The sequence below is a fragment of the Schistocerca piceifrons genome, chromosome 8 (genome assembly GCF_021461385.2).
Source record: "Schistocerca piceifrons isolate TAMUIC-IGC-003096 chromosome 8, iqSchPice1.1, whole genome shotgun sequence".
Classification (NCBI taxonomy): domain Eukaryota; kingdom Metazoa; phylum Arthropoda; class Insecta; order Orthoptera; family Acrididae; genus Schistocerca; species Schistocerca piceifrons.
In genome coordinates this window covers 433,888,225-433,906,199 of record NC_060145.1, presented here as the reverse complement: position 1 = coordinate 433,906,199, position 17,975 = coordinate 433,888,225, and the positions used below count along the sequence as shown (strand labels likewise).

The 17,975-nt window shown below is 41.0% G+C and overlaps 1 protein-coding gene across 1 annotated transcript in view; it reads right to left on the bottom strand.

The window, feature by feature from the left end:
* LOC124711460 (nucleoredoxin-like) overlaps positions 1–17,975 on the bottom strand; it is a 240,805-nt gene that overhangs the window by 141,353 nt on the left and 81,477 nt on the right. The gene's annotated exons all lie outside the window — the stretch shown is intronic.

Below are 17,975 nucleotides of genomic sequence, written 5' to 3'. Positions count from 1 at the left end.
GTCTCTGTTACGTCAGGACCACCCCCCCAGCCAATGTTAAAAGATAGAGCCCCCCAGAAGAACAGTATAGATCTTACGATAACGCTAAAAGGACCACACCAGCTGCAAGTTTTAGCGTGAGACTTTTTCGCGTCTCTGTTACGTTGCAAACCTTAAAAACATTGCCCCACCACAAAAAGTATAACGTTTCTCATTGGATAGACAGAATTTTTGTAGGCGGAGCTTAAGGTTAACATTGAGACCCTGACTGGTCAGATGAAAACACAGCAGACAGTTTTTTTTTAAACCAACTTCGGTAAATTGTAGTAAGGAGAAGTTAGAGTAGAAGTCGCTTCTGAGCGAGGTGAGCGGAGCTGTGCTACCCGCCGCTCCCTGACGAACACCGACAAGGTAATGAACGCACGCGATGCCGCATAACAGCGCATAAAGCTTCACTCAGAACTGCAGAAGTCTCATCTGTTACACCCCTTTTTTGCGTAATAATAGTGCCGATCGTCAATTAAAGCTCATGGTGTTCACATTTGCCACTTGAAGTAAAAATCTGAAACCCGATGATTTTTCTGTTATATAGTTACTGAGAAGCCACATCAGCCACTGTAATTTATGACAAGTTAGATAAGTAATTAAAGATAATTGAGGGTCACTGTGGACCATTTTGATAGTTTTCTCTTTTGTGAAACTTAATTTAAACCTAGATTATAGATGTGATATGGCATAGGTCATCCTTCGATCCATTGTAGAACTTGGAAACCCATTCAGGGAATATTCGTTCACATTTTTGTTGAACGCAGTTGGTTTTTACCATCCTGTATTAAAACATTTCCTTTTATCAATAGTGCAATTTATAAACGATGTTTTGTGAGTAGAATAAAATTTCCAGTGGTAAACTTAACTGCTTTTTCGACGTTACTTTACCAGCTAACTGAAAATAGGAAAGCCTTGAGCCCCTTCCACTAAATTTAGTTAGTATTAAGATTCTTTTACAGGGAGTGCAGTGGAGCTGACGCTGAAATCAGTAAGTATTTGGTTATATCATCGCTAGTCTCACTGAACTCTTCTGAATTCTACATGTCATGTGTGGTCTGGCGTCTCCTTACCAGCAACAGGTCCCAGGTTCAAACTAGTCAATTCCCTAACAAACACGCTCAGAGCGTCGTTGCGCGAAAGTGGTAGGGAGACATGATATAGAACAAACAGACACCACGCAGAATGTTAGAAAATGGCGACCCTGCCAGGATGGTAAAATACCATGATTGAAGGTCGACCACATGCCTAACTAGGTCAGAAAAATATCCTGTTGAAAAATTTTCGTAATAAAAAACATTTTTTTTTGAAAAGTATAAATAGTCGAAAACAGTAGCTGCAGCGATAGATAGTAATAAAGTATTCAATAAAAAGGGCGAAATTCTAGCAGGGACAATAGCTTAATTAAGTTATGAATTTTAATATTGTTAGAATTAAGTTTTCTCCTCAATGCAAGCGCACAGGTGGCGGATATATCGTTGACAAGTTGGTTCTGACCCAACAAGTAAGTGAATTGATTGTCAGGTCGTGTGTGCAAAAAGTTTAGAAACGCATGAGATCGTATGAGTGCATGTTGACTCGAAGTAGGGCGCGTGAATTGCTTTTAAAACAGAAAATAAGGAATTCGGAAAGATTAGCAGTGGCAGATCGAGACCTTGACCGAATTGAGGTAGAGACCCAACATGAAGATGGACAGAGAATAGAGGGCAGTACAACAGACGATGCAGTATCGCGAGAAATAGGACATATAGCGCACCATAACGAGGATAATGTACGTCAAGGCATAGAAAACGTAAGTCAGCATACGACAGAGGAGCAGGAATGTAGAGAGACAGTCGATGAGGATTCTAACTTGCGTCTTGAATACGTAGAACCCATAGTACAAGTAATCAGAGCTCTCTCACCACAGAGTACAAGGAATTCGAGCAGAAACGTGTCACCGCACAGTTCAATGCAATCGGTTGCAAACCAACACTTGGGCGAAAACACAGAGCGTAGGACGTCGGAAGAAAACGCAATAGGACCCACCAATCTGGCAGAATTATTGCAATTAATGACGGAAACCATGACATGACAAAATAAAGAAATTGCGAACCAAATTAAAATTCAGAATGCAGAAATGACGAAACAAAATGCAGAAACCACGAGACAAATGCGTGCGATTAGAGAACAAAACAAAAAAAATTCAGTTACACCTAAGTCATATTGAAGACGAGGCAAAAGAATCTCGAGAAGTGATAGGAAACTTAATAACAGGTTACAATCAATTGAGAACAGACACTGACAAGGTACAAATGGACGTACAAACATTGCGTAATGACACTCAGGACGAGATCAAAACATTACGTAACAACACCCAGGGAGAAGCAAGAAACTAGAAAAACAGATAAACGAAATTACTAGACAAGCAGCAGGTACAGCGCGTGAAATTGTTGAAAACAGTGTGTTACACAAACGTATCACAAAAGCAGCGCTGAAAAGATATGATAACCGCATAGTCAAAATAGAAGCGCAAACGAAGCGACAATTTCAGAAATTGCGAACAGAGTTGTTGCAAACCATTGAAGAGCGTAGTGAACAGGATCGAACAAGCACAGAGTCTGCAACCACATCCGTATCTGTAACAGCACCCGACAAACAAGCAATTAACGAGCATTCACGCATTTGCGATTCCAATCACAGGCGGAAAGTAACATACGTGAAATCAGACAGCCTGCACAGCAACAAACACGTTTCGAAATTCTTGATGAACAAACGTCATCACAAACACATGCGGAACCACCAATGTATGTTTCAAAACAGTTTGGATCGTGCAATGAAGCAGCAAGGTTAGCCAGACAAGATACCGAACCAATACCTGACAATGGAAAGCCAGGTCGCGAAGAGTACAGTGCAATGCATTCAGCTACTCGTTCACAACCAATGGAAGAAAATTATTGCGTACCACTCCAACGATACTACGCAGGGGTAGGCGAAAGTTACAGTGGACAATATCCAATGGATCTACCAGAACCGGAAAGAACGACGGGAGAAATGATCAGAAACAAAAGTGGCGAAGAATCGCGAATTTCATATGGAACTATGACGAAGTACGACAACGATCATTTCCTCACAGTCAGAAAATTTCAACACTTTGAAGAAGGAAACTCATTACATCCACGAACTTTTATTGATCAATTCCGAGTAGGATTACCAGAACACTGGACGCTAGCACACAAATTAGACTTTATATGTGCACACATGTCAGGAACAGTCGCAGAAACCATGCAGAATGTTGCAGCGACATGCCGATCGTACGAAGATTTCAGAGAGAAGTTTCTCTCACGATATTGTCCAGCGAAGCACAGAACAGAGTGAAGTACGAATTATTACAGAAGCCATATTTTGAAAATTCAGGAGAGAAGAGTCCCGTGAAATTTTTCGAATTAATGGCAAAGAAAATCAATGCTTAGATGTACCATACAGTGTCGGAGAGTTGATTAAATTATGCGCGATGAAGCTACCATTGAATTACCAGCAATCATTAGTAGGTCGCGGAGGCAATGACGTCGAAGCAGTTAAAGGTATTCTAAGGGAACTAGAGTTCATATTTACGGAAGATGACGCAAGAAAAAGACGAAGCGCACGTGAAAACGAAAGCAAAAAGTTGTGGAATCCACAAGACACAGTACGAAGAAACAATAATTCGAACCACGTGATAACTTCGCACCAAGAAACGACCATAGATTTCAACAAAGAACCGGTTATGGATTTAGAAGAGAATATGGCAATAACTATAATTCACCCAGGAACGGCAACAACTATTACAGAGGGAATAACGACAGCCGGAACGGGTACTGGAGAACCAGTAGACCGACAAATTATCAACAAAGAAACCACTATCAACAAGCTGAACAAGAAAAGAGAATACAGGTAGAAGAGGTGGAGGTAAGACCACCAAACCCCGAGAAACGTTCGAATTGACAGCTAAGCGCCCATGCCAAAGAGAATGACGCACCGACCCAGGACAGTTGCAGCACCTTGAACAGAGAAGTAAAAATCTTATCACGAGAAGAGAAGAAGGAAGAAACAAATCCGCAGGGACCAGATGAAAACGAAGACAAGAAAATAGCAATATCGTGTTGGGACGAAATTAATTGGGAGAATACTGACGAGGAAGATGAATTACCAGAGGCATTCACAACGAATGTAGGAGGAAAGGACGAAGTAATGAGTATTGCAGAGCTATTTGAGATGGAAAACAGGGAAAGCGAATTCAATGAGGATAATACGCAGTCGACAGAAGTTGAAAATAAGTTACGAGTGGCCACACAATCCAACGTATATAATGAAGGAAGTTATGAAGCGATAATTAGAGCATTTAGATTCGATTATATGGAAGTAGCGACGAAGAAGGAGAAGATAGACGAGGATGAGGAAAAAGTAGAGGATGTTGAAGAAAGCGTAAATGAAGGAAGAAATAGAGAAGAGGAAATAAAAGAGAGAGAAGTAGCAGTCGAAGCTTATCCTACAGAAAGTTCGAATTCACAAGGGAAATTCCTAAAAAGACTCATGTATGATTCAGTGGAGGATTCGTTGATGCAAGAAGAAGAAGAACAGAACCAACCCTTTCAAATTCAACCAATTGTGAAGGCCATGGTAAAGCATATCCCAGTCAATATTGTAATTGATAGCGGAAGTGAACTGACTGCGATCTCAGAAAATTTATTCATGCAGTGTAATGCCAATGAGGAATTGCCAGTTCTGAAAACACGTAGGATTAAAGTAAGAGGTTCTATTATAAACGATGCTGCGGAAGTTACGAGACAAACAAGGTTAACTCTTTCGTGTCAAGGTCAAAAGATCGAAGCCAACTTCGTGATTATACCTAAACCAACTGTAGATTTGATTATAGGTGCAGATTTTTTAGATGAGAGACGAGCGATAATAGACATGGGGAAAGGTAGCGTAACATTCGGGAATGTCACACTTCTCTTTGAGCAAAAGCTAAAATTAGAAGAAATACCAGTTATAAACAAACAATTAAGAATGACGCGAGATAAAGAGGATGAAGAATTAGAATGGTATGCACAAAAGGGGGAAACGCCCCAACTCGTGTTAGAAGTTCATAAAGAAATCGACGAAAAATTGCAAGAAGTTCGAGGTAGTTCGGAACACAGTAAAAGAGAATTAGAGGGTATTTTACGAGATAAAGCAGAGGTATTTTTACCTAAGACTGGCAGGATTAAGCACTTTCAGTACAAGTTTGAAGTAAAACAGCACAAACCAATTAGAGTGCCACACTGTACAATCCCATTAAGCTACAGCAATAAAGTATTCCAGGAGATATCTAAAATGTTAGATGACGATATTATTGAACCAGCTACCTCCACATATAACAGCCCGCTCCATATTGTACAAAAACGAGATGGGAGCATCAGGTTAGTGCTTGATTCCAGACAGATCAACACAATCATAATCACTGAGACAGATCGCCCAGAAAAATTAGAAGAATTGATACAAAACTTCCACGGTGCTAAGATATTTTCATCAATTGATTTACGGAGTAGTTTCTGGCAAATAGAATTGGCCCCAGAATGTAGAAAATTTACAGCATTTATCGTATTCGGTAGATGTTACCAGTTTAAACGATTGCCATTTGGTTTAAACATATCATCAGCAGCGTTTATTAGGGGATTTAATACTATACTCAGTCCTGAAATTTTACAAAAAATTACTTGTTATGTTGATGATGTGATTATAGCAGAACCCTCTTGGGAACAACGACACATTAAATCAGTTTTTACAGATCATGAAAGAGCATGGGGTCACAGTAAATATAACAAAATCCAACTTTGGAAGGCGAAACGTCAAATTTCTAGGACACATAATTTCCGAGAAAGGGGTAATGCCCGACCCAGAAAAACTAACGGCAATCAAAGAATTCTGTACTCCATATAATAAGAAAACTCTCAGAGGATTTCTAGGTCTCACCGGATTCTATAAAAAATTTATTTGGATCGACTCTCTCGCAACACCACGCCTATGTGCATTGACTGGAAAAAACACGCCATGGGTATGGGATCAACAAGCCAATGAAGAATTTTTAAAAGTGAAAAACGCACTAACAACAGCACCGATTTTAGCACATCCTGATCTAACACAAAATTTTTGTATGGCCATTGATAGCGCGAAAACAGGTTTAGGAGTTGTTTTATTCCAAGAATACGAACAGGCAGGGCTAAGATCATATAGAACAATTGCATTTGCCAGTCGGGTACTCACAAAAAGCGAGAAAAACTATTCAGTCACGGAGCTGGAAGCATTGGCCATTGTATGGGGCTTCCAACGTTTTCGATACTTCCTATTCGGAAGAAAAACAAAAGTATACACTGACCACAAAGCATTAGAATTTCTGTTATCCGCCAAACTAACTCATGGGAGGTTAGCCAGATGGATGTTACTACTACAAGAATTTGACTTCACTATTACACACATACCAGGACCAGCGAATGTATTAGCAGATGCTTTATCACGATCTCCACAGGGTGCATCCAATAACATAGCTTTGGAAGCAGCAGAAGACCAGTTTACAATGTACTATATGATACAAGTACTTTTCGAAAACTACATTACGACAGCATTGAAAAACATAGGCAAAGAACAGGACATGGATCCCGAAATACTAGGAATCAAACACAAGTGGAGAAGTAAGGATTTTCCAGACATTCGACAGCACTATCTCGTAAAAAAACAATGTTTTAGTTTTTAGACGAAATGTTGCAACGGATGAATGGTTAATTTATATCCCAGATGAACTAATTAATAAGTACATATGGTATACACATTTAAGTAATGGCCACTTTGGACCAAAAAAATGCTTTTTAAAAATAAAACAAACAAGCCATTTTCCTAATATGGAAAGACACATTAGAACAGTACTAGTCAAATGCAAAAAATGTATGAGGGCTAAACACGTCACTTTCCAAACCAAGCCACCTATGTTTCCAATAATGCCTAAAAGATTAAAACAAATAGCTGCAACAGATTTGATGGAGCCCCTCCCACGCACAAAAAATGGATATATTTTCATATTTGTCGTTTTGGAACTTACTTCTAAATATGTTACCTTGACACCATTAAAACGGGCAACAGGTCTTACTATAAGTAAAGCATTTAGACAAGATTTTCTCAGACAAGTAGGTCGAGTGGAACGAATAATTTCGGATAATAGCCCACAATACAAATGAGTGCAATGGCAGAACACGTTAAAACAACACAAAATAAAACCCATCTACATATCTAAGTACAAACCTAGCGTAAATCCAGCAGAACGATCTATGAAGGACATAGGCACTTCATGCCGATTATATGCAGGCAAAAGACACAACACATGGGATATATACCTTAAAGATTTTCAAGAAGTATTAAATGAAATGCCACATAGCACTACACTACTGCCTCCAGTTACTGTACTTAAAAATATTGAACCCCCAAACATAACCAGAGAAAATGTTAGATTTCCTATTGTACCACGTAGACAGCACAAACAAGTCATAGCAACAGCACTCTCCAACATCAGAAAGGCAGCCATTAAAAGAACAGAAAGAGGAGATAGAACAGCAATTAAAAGAACATTCTCAGTAGCCCAGAAAGTATTTGTAAAAACACATTATTTCTCCAGCAAACAGAAACACAAAATACATAAGTTTTACGCTGCATACAAAGGACATGTCATAATTAGCCGAATTGCTCATGATAATGCTGTGGAACTAATGAACCCAAAAACAGGCAATACCTTAGGACTTCACCATGTGAGCCATATCAAAAAGTTTGAAGATTAATTTTATTACTGGTAAATAATCAGCACAATATTTCAAGATTATGTTGCAGATAAGATCGTCAGGAGAAAGAAGAATGAAGAGAGAGGAAGGTGGGAAAAAGAAAGTAGTTTCAATAAAATCAAAAACAAAAATAACACCAATAGTACCATAGATTAAGGTGAAGGGATAAAGTGTAGATAGTCTAACAGCATGAAATACTAAAATGCTATACACCATGACACTACACAAAAATAAAAAACGAATTTGAGGATTCTACATCTTGTAGACATTAAGACTCAAAATATCTTAGAATTGTAACATGGAAAGGGCGCCAAAATTTGTAAAGCTTTTAAGAAGGCGTAAAACAATGTAGGTACGAGACATATGTTAGATGATTATAAGTAAAACTTTTTGTAAGAACCATTGCAAAAACTCCAGCAAGGACAAGATGCAATGACCCACAAGTTGCAATGCGAGAAGTATCAAGAAAGAAAAGGACGTAATTAGCAAGACACGATTCCTACAAGGCAGAAGCGTCGAGAGAAGGGAAAGGACAGTGAGACCAACAGAGGGCCCTCGTAGAGTGGGCAATAAATCTGCCCGCTAGGCGAAACCCTGCTGGGACGGAACATGGAGCCACACAGTGGCAGAGCCCTGCAGAGACGCGACGGGACGCCGAAAGCTGGAAGGATCTCCGAGCGCCCCGAATGAACGGAGCGAGCAAAAAACGGCCTGACGAGAAGACCGCTTGGGCAAGCCACCACTGGCAAAAAAATATGTGTAAAAGTCACACTACCGCTATTAAACAGCACGCTGATGCACAAAACTGAAGAAAACGTCCACAAAGTATAAATGACATGTCCAAACCATTTATCAAACTGTTACTAAGAGGAGAACTTCAAAGCGACTAGTTATCAATAAATATTTCCATATCCTGCCCAGAGAAGAACCAAGAAGCAAGTAAGAAGCAGAGAAAAAGCAGGAAGAACAGAAGTTGAAGATTCGGAAGATTGAGACCAAGAAAGAAGATGGGTGAAGAATAGACGACATACCTTCCCAAATCCCTATCCTATTGTAAACTAGTCGTCTGCGAAGTATTACAATGAAAAACGACCGCTTTCAGCGACACATAACGATGACTTTCACGCGTACAAAGCTAGTAAACCATGAGATTCTGCACTCACAGCTCCATTCCATTATGGGACCTCCACAACAGCAACACACACTTGCAAAGCCAACAAGGAATGACGAACGAAGCTGTACATCAAATACTTGCCCACATCCATCTCGCTCAAGTCCATCACCTCTGTGCAAAAACATTCGCCAACCTCATGCTTAAACATTCATAGGATTGTGTGAATGTGTGAAATCAAACTGTGTGATGTAGGAATTGTGCAAAAGAAACGTGTGAAAAACTAAATAAGTTAAGCACACCAGACAGCTAATAAACTACAAAATAACAGTCATTGACTATGGACTTAAGTAAAAAATAGACTATCGATAAAAATAAGACATTAGTTCCGAAATGGACAGTATATAAAGAACAAAAATAAGGCATAATTAACACTAAAACCATATGTCACTTATTTTCTCCTCATAAAAATTAAAGAATAACTATATTTTACTTATTTTCTTCTTATAAAAACAAAGAATAATAAATTATCTTGTTGGATGGTTTCCCCCTTTTTTTTAACATTTGTACCATTTGTTAGGATAATATCACAATACTTGTGTATGTACATTTCTTTGTCAAAGCAATTCTTGGAAATAATTTTTATTTGTTAGTATAACAATGTTGAAATGAGTGTCTAGAAACAAAAACATTTTACTTGTACATGATATTTAGAAAATGTGTTAGGAATAGATTTTACTTAATTACTACATTTATAAAAAAATATATATTTCTAAGAAAATCGATGTAAAAGACTCCTCACTTTCGATAACAAACTTCTTAAAAAACAAACTTCACACTTAAATAAAGAAAGAAAATAATTAAAAATTAATAATAGCATAAAAATATTCTTCTCTTGTCATTTTTGAGAATAATGTGGAAGAATATAAAAATATAAATTAGTAATACAAACTAGCATAGAATAGAATAACGTGGCTGAACAGTAGGCAACAAAATGTAGATAACGGAATAATTTTTGACTGACTTAGACAACAATTCAATCATTGCCTAACTTCAGTATAAAAATTAAGTTTGAAGGGTGGTTATACGTAAGGTGTCAGGCAAATCCAACACCTTCCATGAAAACCCTGACATGATAAGCAAATCCAGTAGTATGTCACATAGCTCCGAATAAATTGTGACATTAAATTAACCAAAGTAATACGAGTAACGAGTGAGCAAATGGAATACCACAGACTAACACAAGAATGCCTAAATGCATGTCATACCTTCCCACCGTGGGACAGACGCAGTTCCGAGGGGAGAAACGAGAACAGATCCGAGAGCAGAACCGTGTTAAGCTGGAAGGCCCTACGATAAGGGACGGACAGACACCAACGTCGCCAGCTAACCACTAGGACCACACCACCCACAAGTTTTAGCGTGAGACTTTTTCGCGTCTCTGTTACGTCAGGACCACCCCCCAGCCAAAGTTAAAAGCTACAGCCCTCCAGAAGAACAGCATAGATCTTACAATAACACAAAAAGGGCTACACCACCCGCAAGTTTTAGCGTGAGACTTTTTCGCGTCTCTGTTACGTTAGGACCACCCCCCAGCCCATGTTAAAAGATAGAGCCCTCCAGAAGAACAGTATAGATCTTACGATAACGCTAAAAGGACCACACCAGCTGCAAGTTTTAGCGTGAGACTTTTTCGCGTCTCTGTTACATTGCAAACTTTAAAAACATTGCCCCACCACAAAAAGTATAACGTTTCTCATTGGATAGACAGAATTTTTGTAGGCGGAGCTTAAGGTTAACATTGAGACCCTGATTGGTCAGATGAAAACACAGCAGACAGTTTTTTTTTCAAACCAACTTCGGTAAATTGTAGTAAGGAGAAGTTAGAGTAGAAGTCGCTTCTGAGCGAGGTGAGCGGAGCTGTGCTACCCGCCGCTCCCTGACGAACACCGACAAGGTAATGAACGCACGCGATGCTGCATAGCAGCGCATAAAGCTTGACTCAGAACTGCAGAAGTCTCATCTGTTACACCCCTTTTTTGCGTAATAATAGTGCCGATCGTCAATTAAAGCTCATGGTGTTCACATTTGCCACTTGAAGTAAAAATCTGAAACCCGATGATTTTTCTGTTATATAGTTACTGAGAAGCCACATCAGCCACTGTAATTTATGACAAGTTAGATAAGTAATTAAAGATAATTGAGGGTCACTGTAGACGATTTTGATAGTTTTCACTTTTGTGAAACTTAATTTAAACCTAGATTATAGATGTGATATGGCATAGGTCATCCTTCGATCCATTGTAGAACTTGGAAACCCATTCAGGGAATATTCGTTCACATTTTTGTTGAACGCAGTTGGTTTTTACCATCCTGTATTAAAACATTTCCTTTTATCAATAGTGCAATTTATAAACGATGTTTTGTGAGTAGAATAAAATTTCCAGTGGTAAACTTAACTGCTTTTTCGACGTTATTTTACCAGCTAACTGAAAATAGGAAAGCCTTGAGCCCCTTCCACTAAATTTAGTTAGTATTAAGATTCTTTTACAGGGAGTGCAGTGGAGGTGACGCTGAAATCAGTAAGTATTTGGTTATATCATCGCTAGTCTCACTGAACTCTTCTGATTTCTACATGTCATGTGTGGTCTGGCGTCTCCTTACCAGCAACAGGTCCCAGGTTCAAACTAGTCAATTCCCCAAAAAACACGCTCAGAGCGTCGTTGCGAGAAAGTGGTAGGGAGACATGATATAGAACAAACAGACACCACGCAGAATGTTAGAACACGAGGCGTCACAACAACGTTTCACCAGGCAACGCCGGTTAACTGCTTTTTGTGTATGAGAAATCGGTTGGAAACTTTCCTCATGTCAGCACGTTGTAGGTGTCGCCACCGACGCCAACCTTGTGAGAATGCTCTGAAAAGGTAATCATTTGCTTATCACAGCATCTTCTTCCTGTCGGTTAAATTTCATGTCTTTAGCACGTCATCTTCGTGGTGTAGCAATTTTAATGGCCAGTAGTGTGATTAACAGACTCTTCTCTCGAAGTACAGCACCTAGCATTTACAAGAATGCATCTGAAACTTGAATAACTCTTTAGCCCTGCTCGATGATGTTGGCTGCAGCTGAGTTCACAATACGGGCAGAGCGCTCTCTTGCTTGGTTCTATATTGACCTACTCTCGGTGGCTCTACTGTACTGAGAGGCAGCGACGTCTCTTCTTCAGCCTCTCCCATTCGCCATTGCGGATTGCAGCAGGACATCGGTAACGTCTGAGGTACTGACGTGCGTTATTTAGCGAGTTCGATGTGCCGCCGCGCTCTTTGGACGACACCGCAGAATCGAACTCGGCCGAGTGCAGTTTACTCACGAGCCTGTAGCGTTTACTCCAGAGAGAACGCTTGTTCGCTTTTGCACGTTTTTCGATCGCGTCGGTGTAAAGGGGGAGGGGGTCAGATTACGCTTGTGTTGTGTGCTCCACATTGTCCTGCTGAAGTGTCTGTCCTAACGAAGTTCTGAACAGAGTACACACAGTACGTTTGTAACAGTTGCGAAGTGCGTGCGGCGCTTCCAGTCTGCCCACAGCAGAGCGAAGGTGGCTCCACGCTGTCTGGCGAACAGTGGGGGGCAGGGGGCTACCAGTGTGTGTGTGTGTGTGTGTGTGTGTGTGTGTTTTCCCCTCGTCTCCGAGGTGGTCTGCTTGTTTCCGTCCTTTCCCCCAAGTCGTAAACTCGCTCGCCCCTCCAGCCCCCGCCCCCCTCCATTTCCAGGCCCCCTCTAGGATGATGTCTGTGGAGATCTTGGCGGCTGGCAGCTCACGCAGCGACTGAGGGGACCCGTGGCCGCTGCTGACAGGCATTGGGCAGCGCCGCCTGCACGCGGCTACTTCTGCTGTACATACAGTAGCGCTCACATCGGACACAGCCGCGACGTCTCGCGCCCCCGCAGCAGCAAGAACCTCACAAACAGGCCGGGCACGAGGTCGACGCAAAGTACTGCAGTCATGCTGCCGTCGCTTTCTGACATAACTGTGTTTAAAATTAACATCGGCGTTTTAAAGCTTTGTAGCATTTATTACATTCAAACTACAGACATAAATAATACATCAAATGTAAGAGTTCTGTGAGCACCACTCATCACACGGCACACATTGAGTCGATAGACGAGTTCTACCAAACCTTGATCAGTGTGTCTGGAGTACGTGTTGCAACGACTGCCTCAGTCTTGTGGATCGGTTGGTTGCAGAAGCACATACACATCAAGCCTTATGAGCCACCAAACTTAAAAATCGAATGGCGTCATATCGTAAGAACGTGGTGGCCATGCGAAACAAACTCTGTTATTCAGCCCCTTGCGGTCAATCCAGCGTTTAGGTACAACGTCGCTTAAGCGATCGCGTACTGAGTTATGCCAGTGAGCAGCGCACTATCTTGCTGCCAAGTAAAGTTCTGTGGTTCAGCTTCTTCCAACTGAAGAAAGAACCATAGTTCTAGCACGTCCAGATAAGAAGCACAAGTTACAGATGCTTCACTGAAAAACAAAAGGTCCCTAAACTTTCCGCCGGGATATGGCACAAAAAACATTCAATTTAGGGGAGTCAAGTTACAGCTGCCCCGTCTCGTGGGGATTTCCTAACGCCGTGAAGCGCATATTACGTGTGTTCACATTTCTACTTAGGTGAAATATCGATTCATCAACGAAGACGAAACGATCCAGGAAATTTTCATCGTCATGCTTGCAGGCATCGATCAGAACTCTCTCAGTTGCTGTTTCATTTGGTGTATTATTTATGACTGTTGAGTGTAATAAAGGCCACAAAGTCTTCAAATTACGATATTGCTTTTGAAACACCCGATTGTCCGAGCTCAAACGTAACGAGTGTCACGAACAGAATGACCTTCTCCGTGCCAACCAGCGTGGGTTCCGAAAAAGTCGATCATTACGTCCTGAAATCCACGGATGAAAAAGTCAGATAAATGCAGTACATGCTGACGTTCGAAAACATTTGACTCGGTACTACACCAACGCTTATTACCGAAAACACGATTACTACTGGGTATTGAGCGAAATTTGTGACCAGACTGAGGATTTCGTCGTATGAAGTATGTAGCACGTTATTGTGAATGGAGAGTCTTCCAACGGGTGCAGATGTGACTTCAGATGTACCCCAGGGAAGTGCGTCGGGACTCTTGCTGTTCATGTAATGTGTTTCACGTTACAGACAATATTAACAGTAACCTCACACTTTTCGCTACGGTGCACTCATTTATAATGAACCACTGACTGAAAAAATCTGCACAAATAATAACCAGTTCGACGCACAAGTCGCCGAAGTGGCGTCAGATCGAAAGACTTGCACCAGGCGAACGGTCTACCCGACGGGAGGCCCTAGTCACACGACAGAATCAGTAAGATCTTAATAACTGATGCAAAGATCGGCAACTGGCTTTAGATGTTCGTAAATGTACAACTGCGCGTTCCGCAACCACAAAAAAGTACTATTCTCTGTCTACAATGACAACGAGCCACAGTTGAAATCTGTCAACTCACGCAAATACTTGTATGTAACAAGTTGTAGGGATATGAAAAGAAACGATCACGTAGACTCAGTCGTAAATACAGCAGGTGGCAGAGTTCGGTTTATTGACAGAATACTGGGGAAATGCAATCGGTCTTCAAAGGCCAAACACTCCTGCGACCCATCCTAGAATACTGCTGCAGTGCGTGGGACCAGTACCAAATAGGACTAACAGGGGATTTTAAACGTGTACAGAAAAGAGCAGCACGAGTGGCCACGGATTTGTTTGACCCTTGGCGGAACATCGCGGAGATGCTGAAAGAACTGAACTGGTAGACGCTTGGAGATAAAAGTAAATCATCCCGCGATAGCCGCCTCCTTCAATGTCCTTCCCATAGGAATCGAGAAGACAACATATAGGCTAACAAAATTAGAATTCTGTCTTCCAAAAACTAATGGAATTCTGGAAACTGTTTTAATCACTCACCTAAGCCTCTTGTATGAATAATCTGAGTTTGCCCCAATTTCTCAGTGGATGTTCAGCAGCGAAAAAAAAAAAAAAAAAAAAAAAAAAAAAAAAAAAAAAAAAAAAAAAAAAAAAAATCAGACTTTTCCGTTTGTCTTCAAATTCCTCCGAAAGTAAGGATTTTATCGAAAAAGTTAAGGTTACCAAAATTGAATTCTGCATCGACTGAGCACCAAAACTTTGCTATTGATTAAGTAATTCTTTAGGAAAGCTATGTCAGAAGATAGAAATTTTTCACACTTTTCGAAAAACACTCGTTTCGTCGCTATAAAAGCACAGCATCAGAGTTAACCAATCTGACACAAAATTTTGTGGGAGAAAAGTTATAGAGCGTCAAATTGTGAAATCTGAAAGAAGAAATCGAGTTCTGCCTTTAAAGTGTGTAACATCTAAAATCACAACGCGTGACAAGGTCATCCTTATCAATGGTGAAACAATTTTCCGCAGAATCGCATTCTACAAAAAGTCCAACGAACAGCTTCAGTAGTATCTTGAGCACGAGGTGGCCCCTTTGCTGTATATATATTTGACTACGTAGATGCGCGGAAAAAGTCAAAAGGCTGTGTTTTACAAGTCGTTTAATGCCTTTAAAGACCCAACGGATTACGGAAAGGCAGAGTTCGTTATAGATGCAGGATTTTTGTTGCGAAGAGTGGTGTGGGAGAGAAAACAACTATTTTCTTCCAGAATTACGGAATACGTTGGTTACATCAAGCGTAAAAATGGCAGAAAGGCCACGATTGCGTTTGATAAGTACCCTCATGTGACAAGCGGCAAATGCACGAAATCAGCTGAGCGGTTGCGCAAAGCCACGAAAAGAACTGCGGCAGTTGTTACATTTAATGAAACAATAGCAAAAGATTTGTTTCTATTGAACTAATAAAACAAACAGCGCCTCATTTCTTTATTGACAGGACAACTTGTGGGTCATCACTTCAGTGTTTACCAAGCAGCTGAGGACGCCGATAACCTGCTGTTCACGTTGGTCAGAAATTTGATTGTTATCGTCGTTGGTGAGGACATCGATGTACAGTCTTAAAAATTATTTGACCGCTGACGTCTGTCACTTGCCACTACAGTGTTGCCACATCGGCTGCCCGCTACCGCTCGGTTATAGGGGACACACAGACAAGGCGGGTCGCTGTTGATGCGCTAACGCGGGGCGATGTTGTGCGTAGCTTATCTAATGTAAAACGATCTCTGTGACTGTGATAACCGTATATGTGACGCTGAATCGCGTCCTGTGCAGAAGTGTACGGTAGTGTTTCGTTAGTGCCGTAGGTCTATAAGAAGCGTGTGTGTTTGTTGTTTTCGATGTGGGTATCAAGTGTGACAAAATACGAAATGTAAGTGCCGGACCCATGATTCGAGATCTAAACACATCGATAAATAATGCAGGACAAGGAATTCCAAGAGAAGTGTCCAGCTGTGGCAATTTGTCAATGACTTACAGTGTGGGCGTGATGTTGAGCGGTCTGATTGGAGGAAACCAGTTCCTTTTCCGGCGTAAACACAAGCGCCGGCGTGGCATTGAAGAACGAAAGAGCAGAGAAGGCAGTGAGACGACGTCAGCCAATAGCACGACAGGAATGGCCCCTACAAGAAGATCATGTAAGCGCCGCTCCTGCCAGTTTCAGGGCACAGTACTAGACCAGCACTACGAGACCGGCACAGTAGGAGATGGACGCTGGTAGAAACCACGCCTTTGAAGAGAGCACTACGACAGCAGTTATTAGTGATCCATATCCGCTGCTTACATGGACATTGCGTATAGGAAAGAACACTGACTTGTATTTCAAAGTTAACTATTGTCAGTCTTCTTTATTTTAATAAAACCCACTAATATGATTTGCTTGAATTGTTGACTAGCTATCTGAGAAAGCAGCATCCTTTAGGCACCCTGTAAGCGACGAACGGGCGGGAACCCACAGTTCCAACACGTGAACTGCCAACTATCAACTAATGCAATCGGAACGCTTCACCACATTGTCCCACAAAATTTTTCTACTGAAACCAGGCAGACAAGGAGAAATAGCCTACAGCCCCTGCCTCTCAAATTGTCTCAACTACCGAAGCGCAACCGTCCGTTCGTCTGGATGCGACACGACTTTATCGGTTATCGGCAAAGGAAAACAAACTCCTCAAGACATTGGAGATGAAAAATAACCTACAGAAAGCAACAGAGATATTCAGGAGTTCCAGCATTAGTCCTGATGAGACTCACGAGAGTGGACACAACTCCACAGCAGCCACGTACTGTGAAGATGAGTGTGCCTCGATTCTGAATCTTTGAATACTGCATATCAAAGACATCACTCAACCACGTGTCTTAGCTTTCTATAGAAGCATCTGTTTAACAGCATTCCCTTGGGACGTACTTGGAGATGAAAGCTTGGAAAAACAAAGCAATAGATCCACTGCAGTGGAGCTGAAAGGCTACAAAATTTAACCCACTGCCGTTCCCCACAACTAACGAAGCAGCACCCGCGGAGCTGTTGAGAACAATTAACTGCACATGCGACAGAAGGTGCCGGGGAGGCTGTTCATGAAGGAGAAATGGGCATCTGCAAATCCTGCATAGACCAGTCCTGCACCAAGATTCCAGCTGACGTCCCTGTTATTAACATTTATTACTGCGACTTAGATAATGACATTTTGGAAGAAAGTAGCCGAGATCCCAACGAGGATATGAATACGGAAGAAGTGGGAAATTAGAGTTAATGTTACTTGGACCCTCATTCAAAGAAAACTTAACAAATACGTATTGTACAAAGCTAAAAATGAATCTTCTACTCTAACAGATTTTTTTAAAATTGTGTTATTTTAATGCAGTCATATGTAACTCAATTTATTGTTACTCAAATTAAGTTTCTTTGTTATAATAAAACAATAATAAACCTAATATATTTGTTTTCATTTATATCCTTGTAAATAAGTTTTTTGCCCTTTATATAACATTATTCTCCAAAT